General features: G+C 35.5%; 1 pseudogene; it reads right to left on the reverse strand.

The window, feature by feature from the left end:
- Nucleotides 1-6300: 6300 nt before the first annotated feature.
- Nucleotides 6301-7581, reverse strand: LOC143540966 (spermidine hydroxycinnamoyl transferase pseudogene; annotated as a pseudogene).
- Nucleotides 7582-12149: the final 4568 nt, after the last annotated feature.

Here is a 12149-nt window from a genome sequence, read left to right on the forward strand (position 1 = left end):
TAACAGCGTTATACTTTTTTCCGAATTTCAAACTAACTTTTTAGGGCTATTAATCGAAAGGAAGATACGAGTCGAATGATATAAAAGTTAGCTCCAAACAATTATCTAAACGACTTGATTTTGGTTAATTGTAAGTTCAAACACCTGAATTGAAGCATTGCTTCGTCATTTTGAAGCACTGTTTCGAACTAAGTTTTACATCAATCGAATCGTATCCTCCTAACAATCAAAAGCCCTAAAACATTGGTTTGAAATTTAGAAAAAACTGTTACGCCGTTAAGTTATATTTAACGGGGGACCATTGAGGGCCAACGTTTTTGAATTTGGGACCGTCAGTGGCGATAAAATGAATAGGGATTATTATCGGCCAATACCATTCAATAGGGATTATTAAAATCCAACATTCCTTTATTTAAAGTTAAAGATTAATAAGAATTACTTATAACTTAGTATTGCATAAAATATGACTGTTTATAAAATATTCGTACTTATATTATTTAAGCGGTAACAATATATATTTATAAAAATGCCATTTGTTTATAAATTACCTAGCCAAATTATTATGTAAAATAATATTATAAACCTTAATTTACGTATTCTAGATAAACAAAATCTTTTTAAATATTCATTACAAAAAAAAAACCCTTATAAACTTTTAATAACTATTATACATATATTTATATATATAGATATATAGATATATATATATATATATGTATATATATATATATATCTATATCTAGTTTTAACCGAGATTCGGAAAACAACGAGTTAATATGTTGGTTTTAATAAGATATATATATTTTTATATAATTTATTAAGGTTTTAAATCATTGAAATTGATTAGTTTAACAAAAATACTAAAAATAAAGGCAAAACGGGGTGGCAGGGGGTAGAACCCGCGACCTCTACCCCGGGATTCAAGTGACTTAACCAGTTGAGCCATCCAACATCTTGCAACAATACCCCAGAACCCAAATAATATAAACATAAGCAAACATCAACAGATTTGGCTAAGAACCCTAACGAATCAATTGATCCAAATCTGTTAATGTTTATCCAATAAGCCTTAGGGCTTTTAATCTACACAACATCGCGATCCTAACCATGTATTTAATTACCTCTAATGAAGATTATACGTGGGTAAACAAGAGCAGAACTCGGCCGGCGGGTTTGATGACGAACAGACAAGAAAACGACGAGGTCAATTCAATTGATTTGAGGGGTTATGACGGCGAGGGGAAGAGGATGGTGTGTGTATATTCAATTGCACTGAAGACCAGTATTTATAGGTTTTAGGGATCAATTGGGTCGCGGTTCGTTAAACGAGTTATAGCTGTTAATTCGTTGTTGATTAACACAATTAAGGTATGATTTGGACGCGTTTTTGATCACTTAACATTTATACAAAGTCAATTCCGTGATTCCAGGCCTTAATCGTGGGTCATGAAGCAGGGGGGGGGGGGGGCGACAGTGGTGACGGGAAAGGGAGAAAGAACCCTAAATTTTAGGATTGGGTACACAAGTGGATAAATGTTAGCTAGGGGTGGATTTTGTACATAACTCATAGTTAAATCGATAAATAACAAAAATAAATTAATAAAAGAAAATTACATATGTTTAAACGGCACGATAATTTATTTATCATTGAACGTTCGAATAATTAATGAGACAAAAGAGTTAAGAAAAGAAAATATTAATAATAATAATAAATGTGTCGGGTTTCGGATTTGAAAAATGACGAATGTTACATGACCCTCTCAGACCCTACCATAGTTTTGCTATTGACATGGCAGCCCAAATGTGTTGTTAAGGGTTTGAGGCCCCATAAATATAAAGGCCTCTAATTTTTTTTTTATAAAAAAGGTTTAATGTTTTTCAATCAGCCATGTTGGGCCATTTTGAAAGGGCATGGAGTGAAATTTAAGTGGCCATGGACTCAGTTACTCGATTCAACTGTATTGACTTTTGAGTTGGTAATTACTTTAATCACTTTTTAATATTATGCTACTAGCATTTGAACCCGTGTATTACACGAGGTTTGTCAAATAATAAAAAGATCTATTATTTAAAAGAAATAAACAAAACTAAAGGTAATAATAAAATATATAGTACAAACAATAAAAAGTCTAGAATCTCAAATTTACAAAATCGATTTTTTATATACAATATTTGCATAAATTGTTTTGACCAATTACCCGTGGATAACTATGATGAATGAGATGAAATATTGGAAAATTAGAATGAAAATTATAACCCATTTCTCAAAATTGTTTTGTCCCATGATCTTAGATTGTTAGAATAAATAAGATGAGAAATTAGATAATTAGAAATGAAATTATAAGCCATTTGTCAAAATTATCTTGACTCATGACCCATGGATTGTTAGGTAAAATTAAATGAGAGATTAGAGAATTAGAAAGGAAATTATAACTCATTTGTCAATATGGTTTTGCTTCAAAACCCAAGAATAAGTCAAATGAATGAGAAAAGGGATTAGGCCAATAATGAATGTGGGATTGTCACATCACCTTCATTATTTTCTTTTATTAGTATAGTTAGATTAAATTTGCCAATTTTAACATCAAAACTTGCCCTAATTAGTAATTACTATTTGCTAGACCAAATTATAATCTATTAGCTTGTTATTTGTTTCTTAAAATCTTAGTTGTACACATCTTAGCTGAATACTTAAATATTATTACAAACAGTTAAATGCCAAATCAAAAGCTAAAAAAATAAATTTTGTGTAAACATTGTTCACACTCACAAGATATTTTTTTAAAACTAGGGTCTTTTTGAGACTTTTGATCACATGGCCAGTTTAGTTTTCTTTTTTATCACAAGAGGGATTGTCGACATTAGTAGTTGGTAATAACCCCAAGAGGAGTTGCCATCGTCCTTACACACCTATATGCTAACTTAATCGTCACTACTAATGTCGACAACCCCTCTTGTGATTAGAAGAAAACTAAACCCCACATGTGGTCAAAAGTAGGGCTGTAAACGAACCGATCGAACACGAACAAGGCCTTGTTCATGTTTGTTCGTTAAGGAAATAATGTGTTCATGAACGGTTCACGAATACTTACTGAACGATATTTTATGTTCATGTTTGTTCATTAAGGAAATGAATGTGTTCACGAATGGTTCACGAACACAAGCGAACAAACATTAAATCAACAGAGCTAGAGATTGAGACCCACGTATTCATCAATGTGAATGACGAAAGCCTGTAAATGAATCGAATATAGACAAACAAGGGCATGTTCGTTTTCGCTCATTAAACTTTAATGAATACGAGCGCTTAATCAGACATATATTTATGTTCACTTTTGTTTATTTAAAAAAAATGAACATTTGTGTTCGTTTATATTCATTCGTTTATAATCTAAACGAACATAACTAGACAAAGATAAACGAACATACATGAACATAGATGAACAAATGTAAATGAACACAAACAAACATAAACGAACGTAAATGAAAATACTTAAATGAACACAAATTAAAAAGTATAAAACTTTTAATTAGATAGCTCATCCATATAATAATTAATTATTTCAATTAATACATAAACGAACGTTGATGAACATAAATGAACGAACGGAACATGTGTTCATGTTCGTTTGTTTAATTAAACGAACACAAATTTTATTTCGTGTTCGTTCATTTATTAAATAAACGAACATAAACGAACTTCCCGTCGAACGGTTCACGAATAGTTCACCGAACGTTCGGTTCGTTTACAGGCCTAGTCAAAAGTCTCAAAAAGGCCCTAGTTTTGTAAAAAAAACACATTTGTCAACTATAACGTGTTAGTTTATAGTTGCCATTCACTAAACATGTAAAGGAGGAGAGTTTATATATTAAAAAAAATTGAAAAGGCCCCAACTAGCTAGTTAGCTTGAGGTCTCTTAAAACCTTGGGCCGCCACTGGCTATTGGTGGGATTTACTGAGTACGATAATGATAATGACGCCGTTTACATCTTCTATAATTTAACCACAATACTTTTTCACTTTCAACTTTGGTCCCCTACACTTTTCATCTTCAACAAATACTTCGTTTTACATTGTGGTCGTAATTTTACGAGTTAACACGGAGCAACGTGCGTGTGTGGTTCAACTATGTTGCAACGTGCGGGTTCTAGATCAACTTAATTAGTTATTGTTTCCAATGTTTTGCGTTTCACGTACGTGGTTCAACGTTTCTACATCAGCTTTTCGTTTGGTTTACTTTTTTTTGTTTATTTTTTTTCTTATACGAGCTTTTCGAGTATTAGTGGTCGATGGCGGTGGTGTGGCATTTGGCTCGGTTTATAACCCCGCTACAGCGCGACGGTTTTCTTAATGATTCACGAAAGTTATTAACCGTGAGAGAAATGATGGTGATCGAAGGCGATGGTGATGACTTCATATTTTTAAGTGAAGCAGGTGTGGAATAAACATCTTTACTCCCCCGCCACAAAGCGCGTGTGTGAACACTAGTATGTATCTATTTTCTAAACACTTTAAAAAACCGTTCTAGCATACAAAAAACAACAAAGACCGAAATAAAAATTATGACCCAACTCGACTCAACGCTTAAAATATATTTATCCTAGACCGGAATGCAAATCACAACAAACCAGGATAGCTTGTCTGGTCCCCGGGTCCTAATTATTGTCTATGTATGGAGCAAATTGGGTAATGGAATTGAACTATTGAAGTTAATGGGGTTACTATTTTCGGAGTATAGGAAGTACACTTTTCCAGTAGTTGCATGTGAACCAAACAATATAGTTAGGCACCACTAGCCGGCACTTTAGCCTAACGGTGAAACCCATGAAAAATAATTTGTCGTCACCATGGGTTGAGTGAAACGATTACATAAGGCTGAGGGGTGTGGGGCTTCAGCGGGGGCGCGAGAGCCCCTCCGCTTGCGCCCCCAGGCGCGAGCACCACACCACCGAGGCGCGAGAGGGGCGCGAGCACGGCTTTCAAAGCAGGCGCAAGCCTGTTCGCGTGAAGGAAGAGGCGTAAAGGGACATGGGAATGCGTGAAAGAGCCGTTGGGATGAGAAATGAGCCGTTGGGTTCTTTAATTTTATTAAAAAAAAATCTGTTTTTCCTATATATAAACCTAATCCAATTACCACACCCAAAATCACATACCACACCCAAAATCACATAAAACAATTACCACAACTTCAATAAAAACCCAAAATCAACCCATCTTCCAAACCTTTTTTTAAAAACATGGCTGGAAAATGGTACCCAAACCTAGATTCAGGTATAGTTACGACGATTTATGGTCGTCACCGGACCAATCGATGTTTTTTTCGGGGTCGCAAGAAACATCCGGCTTTCAACCATCCAACATACAACCGTCTCCTAATGTGTTTTTTTTTAGATATTAATGTGTTTTTTTTTAATGTGTGTTTTTTTTAATAATTTATGAGTTTTTTTAATAATACGTTTTTTGAATATATTTATAAAAAAATAAAAAAAAAAAATCCGCTGGAGCCCCTGCTGGAGCCCCTCCACACCAGCGCCAGGGGCTCCAGCGGGGGCTCCAACACCCACCTTATCCAGTTTCTCTCTCTACCACACGTCACAATATTATTGGCTGGAGCCCCTACTCGCGCCCCCGTTGGAGCCCCCCACACCCCTCAGCCTAAGTTTCTAGTGGGTGAAGTGACGTTTTTCATTTTTTTGTTAAACCAGGCAAACTCAATGAGACAAAGACTTATTGTCTAGTTAGCCACAACTAGCCAGCACTTTAGCCTAACGCTGAAACCCACAGAAAATGATTTGGCGGCACCATGGGATGGGTGAAACAACTACACAAGTTTTGAGTGGGTCGTTTGCCACCTACATGATAGTGACATGACGTGACATGACGTCATAGTTTTTATTACTTTGTGAAACCAGACAAACCCAATGAAACAAAGACTCATAGTCCAGGTAGCCACAACCAGCCAGCAATTTAGCCTAACGCTGAAAGTCTGAAACACATGGAAAATGATCATTATGCAAGTTTCTAATGGTTCGTTTTACACCCACGTGATAGTAACATGACGTGACGTTTTTCATTCTATGTGAAACCACTATGTATATCTAATAAGAAATTATTTCTATTTCAATTGCAGGGTTTTTTCTCTCCAAGCACATAAAGTGAAAAACATACTAGGTACTTCATAATCAATAAAATTGAAATGATTATTATCCATATTACAACTCCATAATTTAAAACATTTGAATGAGTATTCAAACGGTATGGTAAGACTTTTTCATTATTCTTTGACAAGGGACAACAATCTATTCAATTTGATAAAAGCAGTTCTCGTAGTTCTCAACATGCGCAACTTGAAACCGCAATGCAACTAACACCGAACCATCTCCGCCCTCACCGGGGAAAACAATGCCCTTACCATCAACATTAATAGTCGTGGGACCCATATAAACACTCTTTCCCCACCCAAAATCTAAACCTTCAAAGGGTATACCCAACCAACTTATAATCTCCATATTCGGGTTCCCATTGAAAGAACCCGTTGTGGACCCGATGGTATGAAACGTCCGGAAAGGCATTAAATCCAGCTGACGTTTCGTATCATCGGCGGCTGACTTAACATAGTCCTTAGTGACTATTTCCACGGCTTCCCTTATCTTACCACACGCATAAGATAAGGGCCGCCTCACCAACTCACCAGCGTGGCTACACGCTGCCTGTTTCATAATGGCATTGCCAAAGTACCACTTTGGCAATGCCATCCGGCCTCGAATACTAACTGGAATAAACAATTTCGTTGGTTGCGTAGGCTGGTGTGCCCTAGCCTTACTAGCACACCTCCACATGTGCCCGGCCACCACTTCGAATCGGCTAAACGGACGTGAAATATACCCCGGGCGATTTTCGTTCGCGGTGTCTTTTAGTTTTTGGACTTGTTTTTTGCTTAGATGTAACATGACAATTTTTGTTTCCTTATTACGTTCCTCTTGGTCATCAGTCTGACCAAGTAATAACGAGTTTGGTTCAAACCTTTCGTGTTTGAACCGTGGAGGTGTTGCTGGCTCTGCAGCCAGCAACACACTCCGATCTAGAAACGGTTGGTTTCCAGTTAAACCATTATGCGCTATTCTCGCCCATTCGTCCATGAAATGGGACGCGCATGTCCCATCCACCATAATATTCGACACTCCAATTCCTAAACTAATCCCACCACACCTCAACTCAGTAAGTTGCACCATGAGAAGTGGTAGTTCATGCAAATCGGACGCGTCATAATCGACAATTTGCACAAGTGACCGCAGCTCGGTTGGGGGTGCAAAGTCTTTGAAATCTTCCATTTTGTAACTTGAAATCGCTTCGTGGAACACCGCGCCAGCGGCATTGCATTCGAGAGTTACTCGACCACCCGTATGAGGGATGTAACGTAGGCGTCCCGCGAGAGGGTAAAAGTGCACAAGGACTTGACTCAGAGAGTCTCGGAGTATTTGAGTTATAGGTTTCTCTTGGTCTAGCTCAGAGACACACATAGGTGCATTTGGTGTTGGTTTTGAAGGTGTTATTATGAAACATTGCCCAACTTTCACCATTTTTGTTTGTAATAGTGTAAAAGATTGAAATTGGAAAGAAGGTGGCGAGTGAATGTGGTTTATGGAGTCATATATATGCATGTGCTAGCTTTATATTGGCACATTGAGTACTGTTTTTGCCTTTGTGTTAGGGCTTATGAAATCAGAGCGGACCCAGGAATTATTTTATGGAGAAATAATACCGGAACTTAACACTAATTTTAAGGGGGGCGATCGGGATTTTCAATACAAATAACACTAAAAAAAACTTTAAGGTGGGTGGCCGCCCCTTACCCTTAACACGGGTCCGCCAATGTTATTCCACGAGCACTGTTTTATTCCACGAGCACTGTTACGGACTTTAGTAATATAAACTAGAGGTATGATTTTAACAACGTTTAAAGAGTAAATTGCGGTTCTCGTCTATGTGGTTTGTTCAAATATGCAGTTTTAGTCCAATAGTTTCAAATTTGCAATGTTCGTCCATGTGGTATCATTTCACTTGCAATTAAACCCAACCACACTAACGTCGTTAAGTCTGATCGTTAAACTCATTAGTGTGCCCCTCAAGTTTTGTCCTTTTTTTCTCAAATACACCCCAACCCACCCGTGAAGGGGGCTTGTGAATTAGGGTCGGGGTTTATTTCGGGAGAAAAAGGACAAAAATGCCTCTCACGTGAGGAGCACATTAATGGGTTTAAGGATCAGACTTAACGGGGTTAGTGAGATCGGGTTTAATTGCAAGTGAAATGGAACCACATGGACGAAAACCGCAAATTTAAAACTATTTGACTAAAATCGCAATTTTGGACAAACCACATAGAAAAAAACGCAGTTTACTCATGTTTAAATCAACATTCATTGCACCTGAAAGGGGTTAGGTAAGTTGCATTGTTGAATTTCATTTATGGTTTGTGTAATAATTTTACATCGGAATTATTTTTATTAATATTAAGGTTCGCAATCCAAGCGCAAGTATGTACAATATATACCTGTTAAAAGCTTTGAAAAACAAGGTCAAATCGATATTAAACCTAAATATATGTTGAGAATATTTATATTACATCGATTGATATGTTTCTATCTTACAAACACTTGAAAAACTAGTATAGCAAACAAATAAAGTCAAAGACCAATCGTTGCCTGCTTGCCTTCCATTACATTGTAAAGAAAAAACGAAATTATGGCCGAACACAACATCGATCTTTGTCTTGTTGCGAGTCCTAACCATTGATCATGTGTAATTATTGTCAACGTATGGAGAAATCGATTGATGGGATTGAAGTTAATGAGGTTCCCATGTTTGTAGTAAAGGAAGAACACTTTTCTAGTAGTTACGATTAAACGTGGGATAATACATTCGAAAGCAAAGTTGTTGTCTATGTTGGAGTTAATTCCCAAACCAAGTTATGGTTCGGGAAGGTGGGGCCGGTTCAATCTAAGGGATCAATCTCATTAATTAATTAATTATTGCAATTAGAGATAATCATCTATTTTTTTATTAGACATAGATTAAGAGTTTGTGTTTTACCCTAATTGTAATCGAGCCTCTATAAAATCCCAAAGAATTCATGTAAAGGTTAAGAGAGAATTGTTCAAGTTTTGAGTTATTTTCTTGATTAATAAAATTGGTGAGCTGTGCCAAAATATTTATGTTTAATTCAATCAGGGCCATTAGTCTATTGGGAAGAGAGACGTTAATATCTTCTGTTCTTGGGTTTTTGAGGATTTATTGCTTCTCTCTGTATTATATACCAAGTTTTGTACCAACCAAGCCTAGAGGTGACAAATATCTTCACTAAAAGTCTTCCGAGTATGTAGTTCCCTCACGTTCGTCCCTGGCTTAGATCCACCACCAGGGATATTAGATAAACTTGTTTATACACTCAAGTATTGAGATTTAATATACTATTAACACATTGTGGGTCGGAATTGGCCAGCTCTGATGCACGGAAACGCGACCTATGTGCCGTACCCCGTCCCGGAAACTCGCCGGGACGGCAAGAAACGTTTCTTGACCGTTTCTGTAAAGTTGGGGACAGCCGTTGACCGTTTCAAAAATTCAAACAGTGTTTCGATACGTTTTCAGAACTTTGGGGACGATTTTTAAACGTTTCCGGAAGTTAAAAGGACGTTTCCAGACCGTATCCGATGAATTCCGGCGTCATATACAGTATTTCGGCGCCGGAAAACGGATGAAGAAGATGGAGGAAGAAGAAGAAGAACGGCGGTTGAGTGTTTTAGATTATAATATGTTTAAACAATAAACCCCTTGATCTTTCAATTGTTTGCATCTAGTCCCTAGACTTTGTTAATATTTACATAAATAGTATTAAATTAGGTTATGCATTTTAACATGTAACCCTCATTATCTAGACTAGCTTATATTTGGTCCTCAACTTGTAATTTTATACATAAAATGTTTAAATGACATTATATATAAATAAAAATTATATATTTATTTATTTGTCACTAATAATTAATTACCTATGTATATATATATATATAAACGAAGATCCAAAAACCTTAGGTGTCGCGATGTGGTCGCTCCCCCTTTTTTTGGAGTCACCAGATTTGCTTGATTTTTAAAAGGAGGCTTCTCATGAATTTGACCCGAATTCATGGGTATGGATCTTACCAAACCCATATATTCCTTAAACGAGTTATAACATCTATTTAAATAAAAAATTATTCTCACCAAATTATTGATGTAAAAATCCTATAAAATAGGATATATTAAAAATTAATATCTTATTTATTTTAAAAAAGATATATATATATATATATATATATATTATTTAAATTAAAAATAACCAATTTTATAGTAACAAAAATAAACGGCTCTTGGGGCTCATCAAACCATACGTATATTATTAACTTTCATAATTATTATTTATAATTAAAAAAAACCAATTTTATAGTAGAAAAATTAAACAGGTCTTGAGTCTCATCAAAACCATATAGCTTTTAAACCGGGTTATAACATCTCATTTATTTATGAAACAATTTATCATCAAACCATAAGTATATTATTAACTTTGATACAATAAAAAAAATATAAATTCAAAAAATAAATAAATATTAGAATAATATAAACCAACCCCCGTAATACGGAGGATAAAAACTAGTATATATATATATATATAAGTTTAAGTTAAAAAAAATCAAATTATTGCAAGAAATGAGAGAAATGAATATGAGCCACTAGTTTTATTTTAGGTTTTAAATATTTAAATATAAATAAAAAAGATGTAATTGCAACAATAAATGCACTCTCTCTATCCAATTAATACAACTAATATAACCATAATAAATATCTCTAGTTAATATAACTAACTAATTTAACTATAATACTTAAAAAGATGAAAACACTACTTATAGTTTTATTTTTTATTTACACATTCTTCATTTTATTCAACATAAATACAATTTATTAATATAATACTATTTCTTTATGTAACATCCTAAAATATTATAATGTTAAATAAAGAAAGTGACGTGTAGTGATTTTGCGTTATTAATTAATATCGAGTAAAGAACGGATCATGGACTTATATTAATTAAGGTGGATTAAATGGTAATGAGCTTTAGGTCCATGGGCTTCAAGAGGTATAAATACCCTGTTAAACCAACCTAAAATCCTAAACCCTCATTCATTTCCATCCTAATCTCTACATACTCAAAAACACACACACTTCCTTATTAATTTACGGCCGAGAGAGAGAGGAAGAGGGTGAAACGACGAACGAACATCGAATAGCAATAGATATCTCATATCCGAGCTAGATATAAGATAAACAAGCAAAACGCGACCAACCGAACGTATAAAGGTATGTTTTGATCTTAAAAGTTTACGTTTTTATAAACGTTTAGCCTTGAGACTTAAGACGGGGATAGATCGGGTATAAACGAGTATTAAAGTTGTAAACTTGATGCTAAAACGAAACTAATAAACCCTTAAACCTGTACGGCTTGATTAAATGGAACCCTAAGATATAGTTTTGAACATTTAATCTTAAAGGTCCAAACTTTATGCGCTTTTGGGTCAAGTTTTACCCGGAAATGAACATGAGAATGTTTACGGGTTTGGTTAAAATCGCATTCAAGGATTTCGCGATGAAACGATTATGATTAAGGGGTTTTAGAACGAACAGTAACCCCGCTAAGCAACTTCGCCTGCAAACTAAGTTCGCCACTGTTGAACTTCGCCACTGATAAGTTCGCATGCCGCTAACTTCGTCACCTTAACTTCGCTGAACAGTAAGTTCGCCAATGTTAACTTCGCTGAACAACAAGTTCGCTAATGTTAAATTCGCTTAATACTAAGTTCGCCAAAAGTTAAGTTCGCTGAGAAATGAATTAAAATCCTAGAGAAAAATATGTTAAGACAGTTAATGGAAATAAAATTTTTCCAAGCTGACCTGGCAGCTTAACCGCAGCCAGGGGCTCTGCCCCTTGGACCCTGCTAGGGGCTGCCGCCCTTAGAACCCTGCTGCCAGGGGCGCTGCCCCCAGACCCCCGTTCGTTGTGGGTTATATAAAGATAAAAATACGATTTGAGTAGCAATAGTTAATTGATACATGTACATG

The sequence above is a fragment of the Bidens hawaiensis genome, unplaced genomic scaffold (genome assembly GCF_021521415.1).
Source record: "Bidens hawaiensis isolate Kalapana, Puna unplaced genomic scaffold, B.hawaiensis_p1.1 tig00000820_1, whole genome shotgun sequence".
NCBI classification, from domain to species: domain Eukaryota; kingdom Viridiplantae; phylum Streptophyta; class Magnoliopsida; order Asterales; family Asteraceae; genus Bidens; species Bidens hawaiensis.